The 6,201-nt window shown below is 37.8% G+C and overlaps 1 long non-coding RNA gene across 2 annotated transcripts in view; it reads left to right on the forward strand.

The window, feature by feature from the left end:
• The first annotated feature begins 922 nt into the window (after nucleotides 1–922).
• LOC135575290 (uncharacterized) overlaps nucleotides 923–6,201 on the forward strand; it is a 77,280-nt gene continuing 72,001 nt past the window's right edge. For both annotated transcript variants that reach the window (XR_010473951.1, XR_010473952.1), the window contains exons 1-2: nucleotides 923–1,043; nucleotides 1,483–1,593. This is a non-coding gene — a long non-coding RNA (uncharacterized LOC135575290). The remainder of the gene's footprint in view (nucleotides 1,044–1,482; nucleotides 1,594–6,201) is intronic.

Below are 6,201 nucleotides of genomic sequence, written 5' to 3' on the forward strand. Positions count from 1 at the left end.
TTAATAAATCCTCCTAGAAGAATTTTAGGTGTGTTAGCAATAGTTTAGTATTACTTTTTGGATCATATTACAGTAGAATTAATGGTTAAACTGTGATTAGAAAGCTTGAATACTTTTGATAACATTTTGGTACCATGGAAGAGGCCTCCCTTTCATCATTACATCCCCAAACTTTTTACAGGTACTGTGATGAGTGCCATCTGTACGAGGAGCCGGTATCTTTTCGCAACTGAGATTGATCGGTACTACCATATGGTAGATAGGATGTTCAACTTTGCAACACTGAAAGGGTTTTTTTTGGCATCTTTCCAGGAGCTTGAGGGCCACACCTAATTTGCATATGTATTTACATACAATTTTTATTTCAAATAAATGCAAACAGGGTGGTTGAGTGGACTTGTGTTGCTTTCACATTGATAGATGTACAGGCATTATTTGTTGTTTGAGTTCCTCAGCAATAAAAAAGCCGTAGTTGAATCCACCCAGCAATTATAATTATTTATTGACATTATTGCTGTGCTCAGGGGAGGAAAGCACAATCCCCAGCTTGAAAAGCTTCTCTAATTAGTCAAAGAAAGTTCAGCAATGTACTTTATACCAGGTGATTGGAAAATGTTTCCATTTTGAAATCCTGTGGTTGTGGGTTTTCTTCTTCAGAAACTGCATCTTTTGCAGTTAACTGGTTTTCACTGTTTTTTCAAATGGCTGAAGAAATAGATATGGACTTAAAAGACATGATAGAAACAACAGACATTGGATACAAACAGGTGCCCAATCTTACCTGTGGATCAGCCACCTCTGACCTCAGCCTAAAAGGATTGCCTCTATGGCCAAGAGACCTTTGTGGTTTGCCCAGCTGTTGTGACTTAGTTACCATTTTAACCAGGTTTTACCATTTAACTAATCCTTCTACTGGACTCCACAAAAGGCTTGTGGGTGTCTTTCAATCTGAAACAGTGAAAAACATGTGAGAATGAATGATGCCTTTTCCGACTTTCTGGTGCTTGTTGTGGGAGGTTGTCGTTGTCACAGGTTTGCTCAAGGTAACCTAGGACTCCTTGGCTTATATCAGGGTTCCTCTGTAGGATGTTTCCAGTAATTCCCTTCTAGTGGGAAAGTACTTAATACTAATACAGTACTAAGAATAAAGTCACCTGAAGGGTGAGAACAAGCATCTCTAATTACCAAAAAATAAATGCAAGGAACTGTTGGGGAAGAATCTTGGTCCTTCAGCCTAACGTTGCTGAAGATGCAACTATTCATTCAAGGGCCTCTGTCTCTGAAGCTCAGAGTTTATTGGTATTATATTGGGCCACAGAAATTCATCAGCAAATGACAATAGTGATTCCTGTTTATACTTGAATGTAGGGTTCTCATTTCGGGTCATTTTTTCCAGGTCTAAAATAATGCTGAAGGACCTGATTTTGCTTGTGCTTGAGTGTTAATTTGTGAGCAGCAAAATTGCAGCTGTTGCTTTAACAGGTAATTGGCTCCTGAGACTTTGTCTTGGAAGGACCTTGTTATTGGAGTGGCTTTGTTACTGAGGAAAATGAAAAAAGAAAACCAACCAAAACCACGAAGATGACCCTGTGGGTAAGTCTCATATATTCATTAGTAGTCCCTCAGGGAAAATCTTGAAGTTGACATACTTTGAAGTGCAATTAAAAGTGTAGACATATCACTAAAGGAGATCTACATTACTTTAAAAAAGTTGATGTGAGTTATCAGTAGTTGTAGGACACAGTAATCCCAAAACAAATGGTGAAGGTGGTCTTTTGGTAAAATATGGATAAAAATGAATAAGAGTTTGGTAGTAATTTAGGGGCTGGACCATTTTGGGGACAGGATCAGAGGCCAGGCTCAGATTTATAGGCACAATCAAATCCTTTGAGGAAAATTGAATTTTAAATGTGTTATCAAGAAAATTGTTGTGCTTAGAAATGGCCGGAGGAGAAGCTGAGGACAGGAGTAGCAAGAGATTTCAGTGTTTTGGACATACTTCTATTTCTTTGGTATGAACAGTGATATGATGGATGCAGCAATAACCACAGTGCTGGAGGGACTTGATACCCAGAGGGAATCAATTAACTGGATTTTGGATATTGGAGCGTTATGACCTTTGCCTAGATCATAATGTTGACATGTAGGAGCAAATGGAAGAATATGAGTCTTTTCTGATTGTAATTGACTGGAGCCATTGAGAACAAGGTGGATATCCAAATTTGCAGATAATGGGTTGATCCTAGAAGATGGCTGGGAACGGTGGGCCTTGGGTTATCAGGTGGTAGGGGAGAGAAAGCTTATTTAGAAGCAGCTGCTGTCTTCTTCGCACTCTTTAATGGACAAATTACATCCATCTACTATCTCCATTATTGATTTAGGGGTGAGTGATGCTGTGGTTTGCTGCAGAGTGACACTGAGTCAGGATTTATTGGGAAAGTTTGTCTTATTATCCAGTTGTGGTGTTAGCCAGTGCCCTTTAAGGAGGTGTAAAGGGGGTCTGGCATTACCCTTTCAGGTATCACCACTGAATTAGTGGCCTTTGCCATTGCTGACCTGTGATTTGGGAAGATAAAGGTCTTTTGGGGCTTTCCTGGGGTAGGGGTCTCAAACAGGAAAAAAATAATCAGATGTATTTGTTATATTATGAGGATGGGCTAATAGATGGCGGAGTCAATTGACTAGGGCAGTTGCCAGTTAACACGGTGGAGTTAAATTAAGTAAGCTATGGCCTGATGTGGTCAATGGCTGTGGTGAGAGGATAATTCAGGAATAAATAATCCTGTTCTATAAGTAATGGGCAATATCAGCTGGGGGAACAGGGAAGGGTTATAGCCCTCAGATATGGGGAATGTCAGCTGAACGGTATGGTAATTTGTGGAAAAAAGTTAATATTAAATGTTTTTTATCCATTAACTCTATATTGAACTGAAATACATGACTTGTAAATTTAGAGTAAAAAAAAAAGCTGGATTTCTCAGAGGTTTGCGCTCTATCTTTTGTACATCTTTCTGATGTGATGAGTATATTTGTTTCAAGTTATATTTTTCCCCTGTATAAAAATAGTCTTATTTCTTATTCTTTGCAATCATGACAGGCAGATGACTTTCCCTTACCCTTGCTTTTCCCTTGCTGAATTAGAATTGTGTTGTCAGGTAGCCTTTTCCTGTTCTAAGGCTAACTCTAAATTAGATAAAGACAGACAGCTGTGGCCTTCACGTAACTATTTTTTCAGCTGATGCCTGCATTTTCTGTCTTCCTACTCATCTGCTGGTGAATATTCCTAGTTCTTATACATCTTCATATATCTTATTTTCTACTGGAGGACCTCCACAGATGAAGAATGCAGAATGACAGGTTTCCTGGTAACGTTTTTGGGGTGTCTGGGGATGGAGGATTTGCTTAGTGTTAGCTATTTGCACAGTGAGGTAATCAAAAGATATAAGTTATATTGAGTTCCATGACTTAAATTATCTAAAACAAGACGTCGGATGAAAAAGCAGTAAAGAAGAAATTTTAAATGTTGCCATGTGTCAAACTGTATTCTGTGAATTGTTTATTTTTCTGAACATTTCTTTTTTAGCTTTTCTAACTACCCTATTTTATTCTATTTTATCATCCTATTACCACCTTTACCAGTGTCCGTAATGCTCACCCTAGTAAACTTTCCTGATCCCAAGGCAAAAGTAAGAGGACTCATGGGGGTCCTCTGCCCAGTGTTCTCCACTTTTAAATTCAGCTCATTATGGCCACAGTCAGAAAGGCACCTATAGAAGAAACTATTTAAAAGTGTGGATTAGTTTCAACAAACGCTAGCTGTTAATTTTAAGTAATGGTAATTTGAGCATTTTTGTTGAGATTCACATGATTTTTTTTTTTTTTTTATCCAGCTCACTGTGCAAATCTGTAAGCAAAAAATTTCAGAAAAAATACTGCTTTTAATATCATTTTGCTTAGACTTCCTAATAAGTCACTTGCAGAGTTGTGTTTAGTATTGTTATATTGATATATTGTAAAAGTCTCCTAGCGCCACTGAAAAATTTTTAATGTTTAAAAAACTGTCTCTAAAAATTGGCTCAAAATTCTGGATTAGACTAATGAGACTGTTACCCCCTTAATCTCAAAATTCCTTGATACTTCGCACTGTTCCACAGTAAATTAAACTTCATGTTGCTTTGTGGCACTTCATAACACTAAATCTTTCAGTAAGACACTAGGAAGGAGTTTTGAAATTCCACAATCATCTCTTAGGAGTAGAATAGAATTCCTTGTAATATTGATCGAGTTTTATTCTTCTGTGAGAACGAATGTTGTGATCGTTTTGATTTCCTTCAACTCATGGGCTTTGATAGAAGCTAAGAAAAGGAGCAGAAGCAGAGGAATATTTTTCCCTTTTCTTGAGGAAACGGCTCCTGTCTTTGCAAGGAATCCCAATAACAGTGTTTGGTATGTTATTTCAGTTGGAACAATCATGCCACCTGCAGTTGTGGCTCTGCATGCCGAACATTGCTGAATTTACTCTCCTGCATCGTGGTTTTATGTGTTTTTGTTTTCCAATGGGTTTTCTTTTTATCAGTTGGGAATGAGAGCTTGCACTTGCAAAGTATTTTGTTCTCACATGACAAAAATGCTCTGAGACTTTCAGGTAGCACAATATCTGGGCCTGGTAAATGGGCATGAAAAAGATCAACACAAAAGCTCCAAGGTGTAGGGCTTCGTTTTGTTTCATGTAAACTTCCTTTCTCATTTAAGTTGAATTCCTGGCAACTGCATCGCACAGACAGAGCAAAAGTACAAAACAATTACAGAAGAACCAATAAAATAAAAAGCCCTTTTGAGCGATGACGGCATTCAATAATTGTGTCAATGCTGCTTTAAAAGTTTCGGTTTCTACAGCATCTCCAGTCCCAAAGTGTCTCATCTGCTTTCTAATTTTCCACAAGATGCTTTTAATATTTTGAGATTGATATTGAACCACAGGGGTCTAAAAGGTTTCAAAAGATCTTGTATATGCATTTGGAACCAAACGATCAATTAGATTAATAAAGGGAAATTGTAATTTATATATGAAGCCTGTAAACTCTTGCAGAGAGGTGTGGAATAGGAAACCAAGCAATGCTCACGGGTTGGGGAGAATTGGGATTTAAGGTGAGAAAACAAACACACAGCAGGAAAAAAGGTGCAGTCAGCACCAGTTTTGTAACATTAATCCAATGCTTCCTGTTACAAACATGGGAGAAATGGGAAGAAATGATGAATTTAACGCAGCACCTGTCAAGGCCATTATTGTCTGAAACCAGTTGTACCTTGGAAACGGTTCTATTGCAAAAACAAAGGAAAAGCTTGTAAATGGGAAATCATTATTAATTTCTACGAGCTGTCCTGTTATGGTTGAAATGTTGCCTTCAGGCTCTTCCTTGCAGTTATTATGGCTTCTTTCTTTTTTTTTCCTGTTTCCTTCCTGAAGGATTGTTGGATTGTCAGTTTTGTGTTGTTTTTAACTGATAGTCATCAACCTTTGCTTAATCATCATCTTCCCTTTGTAGAGCCCCTTTCCTCTGGGGGCTCCTTGGGGATCCTGGATCTCTGCCCTGTGTTGGTGCTGGAGACACTGGTGGGAACTGTCAGCAGAACTGGTCAGGGAAAAAAAGAATATGAGCCTTTTCTGCCTAGAAAATAGTTTTCTATCCAAACTGAAGTTTTCTTGCAAGAAATCATGTGTCTTTACCAACATACTCTTGTGAAGAAATAAATAACGTTTTCTTTAAAAACTTTTACATTTTTAAGTGATTTTCCACAAAAAAATATTTTTTATTTTCTTTTTTTTTTTTTTCTTTTTCTGTTTTCAAAATGTAGTAAACCCCACCAAACTGAAATGAAGTGTTTTACTCAACCCAACCCACTTTTCCAGACCTGTCTTTGTTAAAAATCTTTAATGGTTAGGTTTTGATCCTGTCTAAACTCTTGAATTGCTTTGTGAAATGGATTTTCTAGCCTCTGCAGGATTCGATTTATTGGGCTTAGAACTGGCAGTTTTAGCAGCTCCTCATGTTTAGGTATGTGTTTTTGAGTGCCTGGTGACATATTCAAGCTCTTCTGCGTTAGCTCTGTGCTAGTTAGAAGGAAGCCAAATCTGCTGTGGAAATCTTATGATCACATGAACATGAAATTGCACTGAAATGACTAAAGTTTACGAACAAG

The sequence above is a fragment of the Columba livia genome, chromosome 7 (genome assembly GCF_036013475.1).
Source record: "Columba livia isolate bColLiv1 breed racing homer chromosome 7, bColLiv1.pat.W.v2, whole genome shotgun sequence".
NCBI classification, from domain to species: domain Eukaryota; kingdom Metazoa; phylum Chordata; class Aves; order Columbiformes; family Columbidae; genus Columba; species Columba livia.